The sequence below is a fragment of the Sus scrofa genome, chromosome 9 (assembly GCF_000003025.6).
Source record: "Sus scrofa isolate TJ Tabasco breed Duroc chromosome 9, Sscrofa11.1, whole genome shotgun sequence".
In the NCBI taxonomy this organism is placed as follows: Eukaryota; Metazoa; Chordata; class Mammalia; order Artiodactyla; family Suidae; genus Sus; species Sus scrofa.
Window position 1 is genome coordinate 66,982,978 of NC_010451.4, and position 14,332 is coordinate 66,997,309.

The 14,332-nt window shown below is 42.0% G+C and overlaps 1 protein-coding gene across 12 annotated transcripts in view; it reads left to right on the forward strand.

Moving 5' to 3' along the window:
* Positions 1 to 14,332, forward strand: part of SRGAP2 (SLIT-ROBO Rho GTPase activating protein 2) — a 279,254-nt gene that overhangs the window by 144,916 nt on the left and 120,006 nt on the right. The window lies entirely within an intron of this gene.

The following is a 14,332-nucleotide window of genomic DNA, read 5'->3' on the forward strand; positions in this document are numbered from 1 at the left end:
CATCTCTGAGCTAAATTTATAGTAGCCCTGCGAAAGTGACCATTTGCAAGGTACAACCCCAGGTCTTGCAGCATAATGCATAACCTGCATATATTAATAATGAACATGAATAATGTCCATGTGGGGTCTATTTCCTTAAATGATACGTGAAGCTGTTGAGATTCGGGGACCTTTCAGTGTCACTTCTTGATTTCCTCTTCTAGTTCATTTACAAATTCATGTCTGTTTATGTTTGTAGTTTAGTTCTCTTCTCAGGTTCTCATCTGGGCCAAGGTGAGGTCATGAATTTGGTTATTCTTATCATGACTTATCTTTGTCTTTGGGTCCCTGAACGCTTTCCGAAGCTCGGTTGTTTGTCACAATTCCTCGAGTGTATATCAAAAAACCTGACCTAGGAAAAACTCAAAAGTAATTGTGATAATCTTTTTATTTTTTTGTCCTTTTGCCATTTCTTGGGCCGCTCCCGCGGCATATGGAGGTTCCCAGGCTAGGGATTGAATTGGAGCTGTAGCCGATGGCCTACACCAGAGCCATAGCAACTCGGGATCCGAGCCGCTTTTTTGACCTATACCACAGGTCACCGCAATACTGGATCCTTACCCACTGAGCAAGGCCAGGGATCAAACCCACAACCTCATGGTTCCTAGTCAGATTCGTTAAACCACTGAGCCACGATGGGAACTCCAATTGTGATAATCTTAAGGAATTCATAGCAAATTCACCTTATCTGTCAGTAGTGGAACTAAACTCTCAGAAACCCAGGAAGCTCCTTTCTAAGCTCTCTCAATCTGAGCTCTTAATGGAGTCATTTATTTGTGACTTTTGGCTACAAATGGCCCCAACCATTGTCCAGGATATACCATGTCTAACATTCAAGCTTTGGCATCCCCACAAGACTTTTTAGAAGGCAAATATTCTTCCCGCAAGTAACATGTAAAAAGAGGATACGTAGGGCTCTTTTATTGGTTTTGTATATAGGGAATTCGTTGACTTCCAGTTGACAAAATCCAATGTTAAAATTTGACGCTGGAAGAGAATGGACTTCAGTAAACAGGACTGTGGTCACTAGTTACCTTAGCTGTTGGTCAGTTTTCCAATTCTTTTTTTTTTTTTTTTTTTTTTTTTGCTTTTTAGGACTGCACCCACGGCACATGGAAGTTCCCAGGCTAGGGGTCTAATTGGAGCTACAGCTGCCGGCCTATGCCACAGCCACAGCAACGCCAGATCCGAGCTGCTTCTGTGATCTACACCGCAGCTCACAGCAGCACTGGATCCTTAACCCACTGAGCGAGGCCAGGGATCGAACCCGCAACATCATGGTTCTTAGATTCACTTCCACTGCACCATGATAGGAACTCCTCCAATTCTTAACATTAGGAAGTTTTCCAGATCTCAGTAGGTTTGCAGTTGAACCCAGTTTCTTCTGTTTATACCAGCACGACAAAATAACTGATTTAGAATCTTCCAGCTACATAACTGTGTCTGTAAAGAGGCTTTCCTTGTGTCTTAGAGACAGGACATTAGGGGCACAATCATCTGAGAATGAAAAGAAGGAAGAGAAAGGAGTTCACAGAGCTCACTGGCTATTTTTAGTGGCCCGGCTGTGCTGTGGTTGGGGCCACACTTCATTTAGGGTCGAGGGTATTTTCCACCATCTCCCCATGCTCTCCAGCATCTGCTCTCACTTGCCTGTCTTAACGTAAATTATTCCACAACACTGGGTGACCAGTGTATATGACTAAAATCAATGACTATGGTTAATTGAGTACTGTACTGAGTACTGGAAATATGTGCTAAGAGAGGAGGTTTCAGGGGTTCTTTTCACACACACACACAAATGGTAACTGTGGGAGTTCCCTGGTAGCCTAGCGGTTAAGGATCTGGAATTGTCACGGCTATGGCGCGGGTTTGATCCCCAGGCTGGGAGGTTCTGCGTGCCAAGGACACACCCCTCTCCCCCTGACAAAAAGGTAACTGTGTGAGGAAATGATACATTAATTTAGCTTGACTATTGTAATCATTTCACTATGTGTGTGTATATCAGATCATCTTGTTAAATATCTACAGTTCTTATTTAAAAAAAAATTTTAAACCTACACAGATGGAACTTTGACAGTGATCAGATACTGCTTCACTCTGATCTGGACAGCCACTGAGACTATCTTGAGAAGAAAAGGGGTTGACTGATAGTTTCCTCCTCCATTTTCTCTGTTCATCTGAGGAGAAACTTCTATGATACATGTTCAGCTTGTCTAGACTTCACCCAATCTCTCAGCTCCCTTTTCTCCCAGCTTCAGAAGGTTAGAGAAGAACCAAGCTGAAAGAGTCTTATAACCCCTGTAGATCTCAGAGTTGTTTCTGCCAAAGACAGCCAGTTATCAAAACCATGAGTCTTCCTGGTTCCTCACACATTTCACCAAAGGTGCCTGTTTCCCTAAGCAGATGGCATGTACATAAGATGTGGTGTCCTAGAGTTCCCATCGTGGCGCAGTGGTTAACGAATCCGACTAGGAACCATGAGGTTGCGGGTTCGGTCCCTGCCCTTGCTCAGTGGGTTGACGATCCGGCATTGCCATGAGCTGTGGTGTAGATTGCAGACACGGCTTGGATCCTGCATTGCTGTGGCTCTGGTGTGGGCCGGTGGCTACAGCTCCGATTCGACCCCTAGCCTGGGAACCTCCATATGCCGCGGGAGCGGCCCAAGAGATGGCAAAAAGACAAAAAAAAAAAAAAAAAGATGTGGTGTCTTTCCCCACCCACCATGAATGATAGTCCTAGCTGTGGTCTAAGCACTGACCGCCTTAAGCCATGCATTTCTATGCTGAGGGTGTAAGGACGGATTTCTGGTTCATCACAGGACATTTATATATTACATTTCATTGAAGAAAAGTGCATATATCCTAGGCTTACAGCTCACTGCGTTTTTACAAGCTGAACACACCTGGTAACCAGCTCCCAAATCAAAGGTCAGAATATTCCCAGAAGCCCTCATGCTCCGTTCTAGTCTTTGGGGGTTGGGAGGGGTGGTTGCCAACCCCCCAAGGGTAACATCAGTCTTGGCTTTTCACAGCAAGAGATTACTTTTGTTTGGTTCCATACTTTATATAAATAGAATCATACAGTACATACTCTTTTGTGTCTGGTTTCTCTCATTCAACATTGTATTTCTGAGATGTGTTCATATTGTATAGGTGCAGATCATAGGACTCTTCATCTGTATAATGTTCATCAGTCAGATTACAGCTGATTCGAGTTATCCATAGGCTTGTTGAATAGCCAATGATTACTACCCCACAGGGTGGAGAGCCTTTTTTCTCTCTCCCCTGGGACCCAGTGTAGGCAGAGAACTCTCAGGTAGAAATTGGTTTGGCCAATCATAAAAGGAGATTAATTCTATTCAGCTGGGTGAGAGCCTCTCTGCTTTCTAGTCATGGACCAGAGAAGCATTCTTCCTCCATAACCTAGATTTTCAGTCTCTTTCATTTAGAATGTGTTGCATGTGAAGAATGAGAATCTCACTGCTTAGGCTATAGTGATTAGGTAAGAGAACCAAGGAATGTCCCTGGCCGCCCTGACAGTTATGTTGAAGCTTCATGGGGCTTCCTTTGTACTGTTAAAATTTAAAAAAAAAAAAAAAAAAAAAAAAAGCTAAGGAGTTTCCTGGTGGCTTAGTAGGTTAAAGATCCGGCATTGTCCTTAACAGAGCCCTTTCCCAAGGGACCCTTTGCTAGTAACTCTGAAACTCTGGACAATTACATCTCCTTCTGGGCCTCAGTTCCCTCAAGTTTAAAGAAAAGTGTTTGGGCGCTATGATCTCTGCCCTTGAAATCTAATACACTGTCATTGTATGATGACCAAAGCCTCTTCCACTCAGGGCTTCCATCTGGTTGTTGGGTGACCTTTGTTAAATTGCCGCAGGTAAGCTGTAGTCCCTGAGATAGGAGCTAAGAAAACTGGGTATGGGTATGGAGAAGGGGCCAGGTTCAGTGATTGAGGACCATACTTCCTACAGAATGCAGCATTGTTTCAGATTCTGTTACCTGTGATGGCCAGCAACCAAGAGACGCCACACTGGACTCCAAATATGTGAAATAAAGATACCTCTTATTTTACCTGTAAATTTGGTTCCAGTAGCAAAAGGAAAACCCACATTGCTCTGGAGACACAGGCTTCAGAAAAGATCCCTTTATTTCTGGTTCAGCCGTGGACACCTGTGAAAATTTATCAGAGTTTAATGTTAATTTGAATCTGTCACTGGCAAAAATCACCGGTTTTCTTCCTATAAGAAAAAAAATTTTTTTGGCTGCATCTAGGGCATGCAGAAGTTCTGGACCAGGGCTCAGACCCACCCCACAGCAGTGACCTGAGCCACAGCAGTGACAATGCTTAACCTACTAAGCCACCAGGGAACTCCTTAGCTTTTTTTTTTTTTTTTTTTTTTTTTTAATTTATAAAACCTAACGATTCACTGGCAAAGGTTTTGATAATCAAAACCCAAATATTCTGAACCCTTTTGTGCCAGGTACAGTGTTAGGCACTTGGTATGCATTATCTTGATCAATCCTTACAATACGTCTATAATGTCGTTATTACTATTATCCTTATTCTATGAAGGAAGAAATTTAGGCTTGGCGAGATGAAGGAACAAAGAGGTGAGGCCAGTATTTAAATACTGGCATTTGGCTCCAGATCCCAAGGTTTTCCACCTACGGGCGTGTTCTATTAGGCCTCTCTGTATGCAGAGGAGAGGGTACCTGGATTTTCTTGCTCTTCCCTAATAAATCCAGGTATTTCATTTCAGAATTAACCTAACCTTTTCTCTTGCACACAGCCCTTCAAAGGGTAGGGAGTTGTTACACATCAGCATTGGCTGGTTTCTCCTACCTGGTGTCTGGACAAGCAGCTGGAATTGAGAGTGAAATAGGGCGGCATGTTTTTCTCCCCAGGGGCAGAATCTCTAGTAAGAAGGAAACAAAGACTCATTAAATCTGAGAACTGACCGAAAATCTGGCGCACAGCTAACTCAGCTAATTTGGGGATGTCAGGGTGGCTGCACAATTGGCCCCTCTATGCTACTGAACCCCCTTAAGGGCTGCTCCCTGCTGCCCTCTGGTTTGTGGTTATGTCTGCTGGGACATAGTTTACATGTTGCATGAAGCCACAGTAGAGATTCCTTTCGCTAAATTTAACATCTAGAGAAAGTAGCCTCCTGTCCACGCTTAGAAACAGGCCCACTTTGTCTGGAACTCAGGGGGACATGGAGCCCATTTGGTGTTCCTGCCATCTCCTTTCATGTCATGAAAGCTCAGCCTGTCTAGCCCCGGTTGGAACCAAGGTTTGGACAAATATTATTGCTGCCGCCTTCATTTGTTTAATGCGGTGGCTTCAAAACCGGGGGCCAAATACTGCCAACTGCTACTCCCAACTCCATCGTGTCTCCGTGAGAGGTATGTTCTAAAGAATCCCACCAAGAAGAGAAATCATTTTTCTCATTTTCTCCATTTAAACAGAGATAAACTTGGGTGTGCTTTTTCCTACTGGGGAGAAGACAGTCTTGTTTTCTCTTCCTCCCTTCGTGTAGTTGGAACGCACTGAAAGTACCTCCAACTTGGCTGTTCAAGTCACTGCTTCTAGCCCTTGACAGCTGCTCACGCTTAGGCTCGGAAGCCAGGCAATTCAGATAGTCCTAGGACTCTGAATTGCATGCTTCTTTTTATGGTATTTCAGGTAACCGTACTCCTGTTTTACGTTTATTACCCTATGGCAGAAAGTCAGGTTAAATCGAAAAAGCTATAGGTCAGATTCCCAGTAGACCAGTAGTTCTCAGCTTCTTTGCAAGAATGTCACTTGGGAAGTTTTTTTAAAAAAATCTTCATGACCTTGAAGAGACAAAGATTTCTTAGGATATAAAAAACATGAAGAGGGGGTTCCCTGATGGCTCAGTGGGTCAGGAATCTGGGGTTGTCACTGCTGTGGTGCAAGTTCAGTCCATGGCCTGGGAACTTCTACATGCCAGGGGTGCAGCCAAAAAAAAAAAAAAAAAAAAGAGTCATGAAGATAAAATGGATTTCATCAATTCTTGGACTTTTGCTCTTGGAAACATATTGTTAAGAAAACGAGATACAAGCCACAGACTGGAAGAATATATTTGCGATGCATAGAACTCAATAATAAGATGGCAAAATACCCCAAATTAAAAAAAAAATAGGCAGAAGGACTGAATAGACACATCACTAAAGAAGATATGTGTGTGTGTGTGTGTGTGTATAAATGGCTGATGAGCACATGAGAAGATATTCAATCTCTATCATTAAGCATCAGGAAAATGCAAATTAAAACTATAAGGAGATACGCTACATACTCATGAGAATGGTTAAAATTAAAGAGACTGACAATACCAACTGTTAGGACGGATGGAATTCTCATATGTTACTGGTGAAAATGTAAAATGGTACAACTGCTTTGGAAAATAGTTTGGCAGCTTCATATAAAGTTAAATGTGTACTTACCATGGGACCCATCTATGGTAGGTATTTATCCAAGAGAAATAAAAGTACATCCCCACACAAAGACTCATACCTGGATGTTCAGAATAGCACTTGTTGTAGACGCCCATCCCGAAGACGCCCATGTCTCAATTGCTAGAAACTGTGAAGGTTTGCTTTATCCATAAGTCTTTGTGTTTGTGATGAATTCGAGGAGCTTATGTTGGGATTTTATGCTTGTTTACCTAAGTGGGTCCTAAATGCAGTCACTTGTGTCCTTATAAGCAAAAAGTAGAGGCAGTTGCAGGTGAAAGAGGAGAAGGCCTTGTGAGAGAAGTGGAGGGAAGCAAAGTCACAGACAGAAGATGCTAGGCCTCTGGCTTTGAAGATGGAGGAGAGGCCGTGAGCCAAGGAATGCAGCTCTAGGTGCTAGAAAAGACAAGGAAACAGATTGTCCCCAAGTCCTTCTAAGGGAACATGGCCCTGCAGACATCTGATTTGGGCCCAGGGAAATTGGTTTTGGACTTCTGACTTCCTGAACCATAAGAAAATAAATGTGTGGGTTTTGGAGGGGTTGTTTGGTTGGTTGGGTTTGTTTTGGGGTTTTTTTGTTTGTTTGTTTTGTTTTGTTTTGCTTTATAGGTCCGCACCTGTGGTGTATGGAACTTCCCAGGCTAGGGGTCAAATCGGAGCTATAGCTGCCATCCTACACCGGAGCCGCAGCAACGCAGGATCTGAGCTGTATGGATACTAATCAGATTCATTTCGCTGAGCCACGGCAGGAACTCCCCCAATTGTTTCTTGCATGTAATCAGGGCCGCCTGAGAACCACTGCTGTAGATGTACTGATTTCCATCTTGGGGAAAACCCAAGACCACAGAGGTACACCCGAAGCCATAAGATCCTGTCTCTCTGGATGTGAGGCATGTTTTCCCCTGTTCCAGACGATGGTGAAGCTTCCAGGTCAATTTGTCTAGGCAAACCATTGTGGTTTCCCTACTTTATTCTTAGAGGGTGACAAAGGGTGAATCTGGCCTCAGGTCAGTAGGTCAACACCTTAGAAAGTGGGAGATGCAAGAAGGGTGCTGAGAAAGAAACATAATGAGGCTCAATTGGCGTTCCCATCATGGCACAGCGGAAACAAATCCGTCTAGGAACCATGAGGTGGTGGGTTCGATCCCTGGCCTCTCTCAGTGGGTTAAGGATCTGGCGTTGCCGTGAGGTATGTGTGGTATAGGTTGCAGATGCGGCTTGGATCCTGCGTTGCTGTGGCTGTGGTGTAGGCCGTCACCTATAGCTCCGATTCGACCCCTAGCCTGGGAACCTCCATATGCCCTGAGTGCAGCCCTAAAAAGCCAAAAAAAAAAAAAAAAAAAAAAAAAAAGAGGCTCAATTAATAGTTTTCTCTGGAGCCCTGCGGTATTAAACGTTATCCTTTTCCCATTAGATCAATCACAAGAGAATTGCCATGATCAGTCGGGTTTCCTTAGCACCAAGGAAATGGGTCTGACAGTGAAAGAGGATAAAGGCTATTTGAAGTGAAAAACAGTTCTTGTTATCTCCCTACCTGTATATCCCCTTTGGGTGGGATTGCCTATGGAGTCTTTGAGTCCACGTGTCTGGCATATGTGAGGAGAAAGGATGAGGATTCAGTAAGGAGGCATGTCCTATGGTTTTGTTGTTGTAACTAAGAAAAGGAGAAAAAGTGACCCATGATGCTGGTAGAGTTGATTGTCCCTGGTAGGTACCGTAGATTGAATGAATGGAGGAAGAATGGATTTCCAAAGGTTGTGGTCTGCGCTCCTGACAAAGGATTTAACCTGGAGACATCTCTGGGAGAAGGCGTGGACCATCGATTTACCCCTCCCTCTCTTCCCCAGTCCCACCCTCCCCTTGGAACTCAGTATCTGTTATGGATTGACTTTCTTCCATATCATAACATGGGCAGTAGCAGCCGCATTGTGCAGCACTGTATAGCCAGGTGTTCCAATTGCCTAATTTATCTTGTTGGTATCAAAAATCTGTTCCAATTCATTGAGCTTTATTCTCCCATTTAATATCTGAGGAAGAGCTCCTTTATGGAAAAATGAATAGGATGTGAAGCTGAGCTTGTTTGAGTAGGGGATGGAAAGCTGCCAGCTACTTCAAAGGTATCTCTGCTGATAAGGGGCGTCAGGTTTGCTGCCAAAGGCAACACTGAGGGAAGCTCTGCAGCTAGTGCCGTGTGCGTGGCGTTTTAGCTCTGGTTTCTGCGACACTAGGTCAGCTGCATCTGTATCCTCCTCCTTGGGGCTGCTCCCTGGGTGGTCCAGTCTTTTTTTGGACTTAGGAAGATCCAGCTCAGAGGGAATGTGCACATCAAAGATGCCTGCTGTCTTTGGCTTAGATTAGCTTATATGTGTATATGTTTGCATTTTTGGTGTTTCAGTTCTCAGGTATCTGGCTGCCTCTTCTGAAACAGCACATGCTATGTTTGGGACATTCAAAGGCGTAGTGGTACTTCGAAATTGATAAATCAAAAGATGATGAAGAGAATCAGAAGAACAATTTAAAAATATGGAGGATGGAAAAGAGAGCTGCAGTGGACAGAAAACAAAAGGGTCCACATGCAACTTTGTACATATTTGTTTGCATTTCTCTTTCTCTTTCTCTTTCTTTCCTTCTTTCTTTCTTTCTTTCTTTCCTTCTTTCTTTCTTTCTTTCTTTCTTTCTTTCTTTCTTTCTTTCTTTCTTTCTTTCTTTTTCTTTCTTTTCTTTCCTTCCTTCCTTCCTTCCTTCCTTCCTTCCTTCCTTCCTTCTTTCCTTTTCTCTCTTTCTTTCTTTTGGCCACACCCTCGACATGTAGAGGTTCCTAGACTGGGGGTGGAACCCATGCTACATCAGGGACCTGAGCCACAGCATTGACAATGCCAGATCCTTAATCTTCTGGGCCGCCAGGGAACTCCAACTTTGTACATATTTGAATACTACCCTAAACTTAAGCATGTAGTCAATAAATATTTTAGTGAAAACTATATATATGCATGGCATTATGCTTGGTGCTATAGAGAGCTTAAAATCAAATTGAGGCATAAGATTTGCTCCCAGAGAGCTTAGACTTTTCCGTTCTTTTTAGTCCACTTAGGTCTCCCAAAACTTTCTGTAGGAGGAGGAGGAGGAGGAGGATGATAAAGATAAATAACAAGCTTTCATAAAATGCTTACTATAAATATGATACACTCTAGTAGGCTCGAAATGTATTTTCTCTAGTCTTTTCATGTATGTTGCAAGGGTTTTTTTTCCCTACCTTTTCCATAAGAGAAAATGCACATGTTGTAAAGTATATGGGTCAATGAATTTTTACAAACAGAAAACAAATGTGTCATTATTACCCAGATAAAGAAAAGTACCAGTATTCCATGAGTCCCCTCTTTTATCCCCTTCCATTCATTACCCCCTGAATGCTACTATCCCGACTTCTAATACAATATAAGTATTTTCTGTTTTTGAAAAAATATATATATAAATGGAACTATATAATTCTTTCAACAATTCAAATATGCCTTTTTTTTCTTTCCTGGTTTCCAATGAGAATGGGTTGGTTTCTTAGGAGAAATCAGCTGTGAGTCTTATTGTTGTTCCCCTGGATGTAATGTTTGGCGACCTGAAGGGAGGGTGCTGCTTTTAATACCTTGTATTTGGTTTTCAGCAATTTGACCATAATGAGTCTAATTATGATGGTCTTTTTTTTTTTAATTTGACTTGGATAAGTATAATATCTACATAGCCTGGATCTGTGGTAGAGGTTATTCCTCAGTTTGGGAAAAATCCTGCCAAATATTTTTCTGTCCTGTTCTCTCTTCTTGCTTTGACCCCAGTTGCATGTTTGTTAGACTGCTTGATACAGTCCCATAGGTCATCGAGGCAAGCATTTTTCTCCCTGTGGGCTTCAGTTTAGATGATTTCTAAAGTTTACCAGTCCTCTCTTGTGTTGTATCCAATCTGCTTTCATACTATCCAGTGATTTTTTTTTATTTCAGATACTATATTTTTTAATTTCAGATATTATATTTTTTTATTTCAGATATTATATTTTTTAGTTTTATGGTTTCCATCTGGTTCTTTTTTTATAGAGTCCATATAATTTCCCTTCTCTTCACCCATTATTTTCAAAACATATTGCACAATTATTGAGAAATTCTTATCTGCTATACTCTACATTTACATCATCTGTGGTTCTGTTTCTATTTGTTGATTTTTCTCTTGACCAGGGATCTCATTTCTTTATTTTTCCACATCTACTAATTTTTTATGACATACTGGGCATCATAGATGTCATTATTGAGACTCTAAATGTGTTTCTCTTCCTCTGAAGGTTGCTAAGTTTTTTTCTAGGAGGCTGTTAAACCACTGGTTGATCACCTTGAGCTTGTGGGGAATTCGTTTTATGCTTTGTTAAAATGGGCCCATTTTGGTTTTGCCTTCAGTCCTGGAACACATTCTGAATTACTTAAGGTATGGCCTTTCTGGGATTTCCATGGAAAGCCCAGGATGTTTCTGAAGCCCTCGAACCTGGCAGACTTTGAACTTCAAATTCTATCTCCCATAGGGTGTGCAGCAGCTAGAATGACCAGCAGTCCCATTTTGCCTGGGGATGAGGAAGGGGTTCCTGGCACATGAGACTTTCAGTTTTTTCATCCATTCTACTGTTAATGACTTTGGGATAAGTTCCCAGTTTGAGGCTATTTTGAATAATGCTGCTCTGAACATTATATTGGAAGGTTATTTTTCTTCTTTCTGTAGAGTTGAAAAATTAAAACCCACACTGGTAAAATACTCTTGTAAGACCAAGAAGGGGTGACACTGGAATTTGAACTCCCATGTCTTTTTCCTACATCACTCTGCCACCCATGTTTCGGGATTTATAGGTGGTACCCTTATTGCCAGATCAGGTTGTTGAACCTGGTCGCAATCTGAGCTTTAAGGATAGTGAATTCAAGACCTGCTTCTCTCTCTGCCTGTTTCCCTCTTCTCTCCTCTCATCTCCCTCTCCCTTTTCTCTACCTCTTCTCCTCTTCTCTTTTTTCCTCTCTCTTCCTCCCTGCTCTCTCTTCATTTGAATAATCTTTTAAAATTTTGTAGCACATGTGCATCACAGAAATTAGGAAATAGAAGAAGCAAAGATATGATAATAAAAAGACAGATTGTGGAGTTCCTGTTGTGGCACAGAGGAAGCGAATCCAACTAGGAAGCATGAGGTTGAGGGTTCGATCCCTGGCCTCACTCAGCAGGTTAAGGATCCGGCATTGCCCTGAGTTCTGGTGTAGGTTGCAGATGCAGCTTGGATCTTGCGTTGCTGTGGCTGTGGTATAGGCCAACCTGCTAATTTCAGGATTTTTCTACCTGATCCTGCACAGCCCTTAGTTTTTGTTTTGTTTTGTATTCTTCATTGACTCAATGCTCCACAAATCATTTGGGTCTATCCAGCTTTTCCTAGTATGTACCCACAATGAAACTTTCAGTTATGGGCTAATTTTAATTGTCTGCGCTGATTCTTGCCTTTGAGAGACCATAGGCACTTCCTCATGAACTCGTGAGCTCTTGGAATCATCCTCTTGTTGAGCTAAGTGGTTATTGTTAAGGCCCAGGGACAAGACCAAGAAGCAACATTCTCTGGTTTTATTTTCTGTTTCCTTTGATTTGGAAACAAACAAAAAACCCTTTCGCTGAGGTTTTTTCCCAGTTGTAAAATATGTAATTCATGTTCTTCCAAGACATTGTGGAGGAAACAAAAATAATAAAAAGAAAATAATGATTACTTAGAATCAGTTTAATATTTTGGTACATTTGCTTCTGATCTTTTTTCTATGCACACTTTTCTTTGGAAAATTTAGGACTACATTGTATATTAAGTTTAGTATAACTTTTCCCGTTTACCATTTGAAGTGAACATTTTTTCCATGTCATGGCATCCTCTTTCAAAACATTGTTTTTAATGACTAGATGACATTCCGTCTGCTGGCCATTCCACAGCTCGGTCATACATTTCTTATGGTTCCTTGGCTATGTTGTCTTGACTCTCTGCTGGACCATGTTCTGATATGTCCAGAAGCAATCCAGACTCTCCTTGGCATCTTCTCAGAAGTCACTTGTTTAAGCAATGAGATCCTGCTGTGTAGCACTGGGAACTATATCTAATCACTTATGCATATTATGTATGTGTGACTGGGTCACCTTACTGTACAGTAGAAAATTGACAGAACACTGTAAACCAGCTATAATGGAAAATATAAAAATCATTAAAAAGAAAAAAAAGGAGTTCCCATCATGGCTCAATGGTTAACGAATCCGATTAGGAACCATGAGGTTGCGGGTTCTATCCCTGGCCTCGCTCAGTGGGTTAAGGAGCCGGCATTGCCATGAGCTGTGGTATAGGTTGCAGACACGGCTTGGATCCCACATTGCTGTGGCTGTGGCGTAAGCCGGCAGCTATAGCTCCAATTAGACTCCTAGCCTGGGAACCTCCATATGCTGCAAGTGCAGATATAAAAAGACAAAAGAAAGAAAAAAAGTCACTTGTTTATAGGAAGCCTGGGTGGCCTGTGCTTTCATTTGGAAATACCCTACTTCCATTTGATACAAGGCAAGGAGAGAGGATTTCCCCTCTGCTTCTTTCCCCTTTTCCTCCCCTTCTGTCTTCCTCATTGTCTCCGATCTCAGACCTGGCTGGCTCAGTGGAGCGCCTTCACCACGTTAGGTTCCAGTTTCCTCATCTTTACCCTGGAGCGTGTTAGTCCGTGCTCTCGCTCTTCCTTCCCAGAGTGGTGCACGACTTCATAAAACCTGAGAAGAAAGGGCTCAGCCATTATCAAAAAGCCAAGAGATAAAAAATGTTGGTGAGGATGTGGAAAAAGGGACCTCCTATTCACTGTTGATGGGAACGTAGATTGGTACAGCTGCTGTGGAAAAGAGTACAACACTTGCTCACAAAATTACAAATTGAACTGCCTTATGATCCAGCAATTCCACTCCTGAAGGAATTGAAATCAGTATCCGATCAGTTATCTGCACTCCTGTTTTCATTGCAGCATTATTCATAATAGCCAAGATAGGGAAATAACCTACATGTCCTTTGACAGATGAATAAATAAGGAAAATGTGTGGTGTATGTGTATGTGTACAGTGTGCGTATATGTATAGGTACAATAGAATATTATTCAGCCATGAAAAGAAGGAAGTCCTGCCATTTGTGACACCATGGATAAACTGGGAGGGCATTATGCTAAGCGAAATAAGCAAATACTATATGATGTCACTTATATATAAAATCTTTAAAAAAAAAAGTCAAATTTCATAGAAACAGAGAAGAAAATAGTCGTTGCAAGGGGCTAAAGGGGAAATGGAGTAAAGGGTTAAAGGACACAAATTTTCAGTTATAGAAATAAGTTCTGAGGATCTAATGAATAACGTATAGTTCATAATACAGTGCTGTGTACTTGAAATTGCTGAGTGTAGATCTTAAACCTTCTCACCACACACACACACACACACACACACACACACACACACACAAAGAGTTAACTATGTGAGTTCATGATCTTGATCTTGGTAATCATTCTGCAATATATATGTATATCATATCATCACTTTAAATATATGCAGGAGTTCCCTGGTGGCTCAGTGGGTTAAGGATCTGGCATTAGCACTGCTGTGGCCTGGGTTTTCTAGCCCTGGAACTTCCACGTGCCAAAGGCAAAGCCAAAAAATTTTTTTAATTATATAGTTACGTTTGTTAATTATTCCTTAATGAAGTTAAAAAGGAAACAAGGAAAGAAAGTGCTCTACAGGGCTTTAGTCATGGCCAAGTA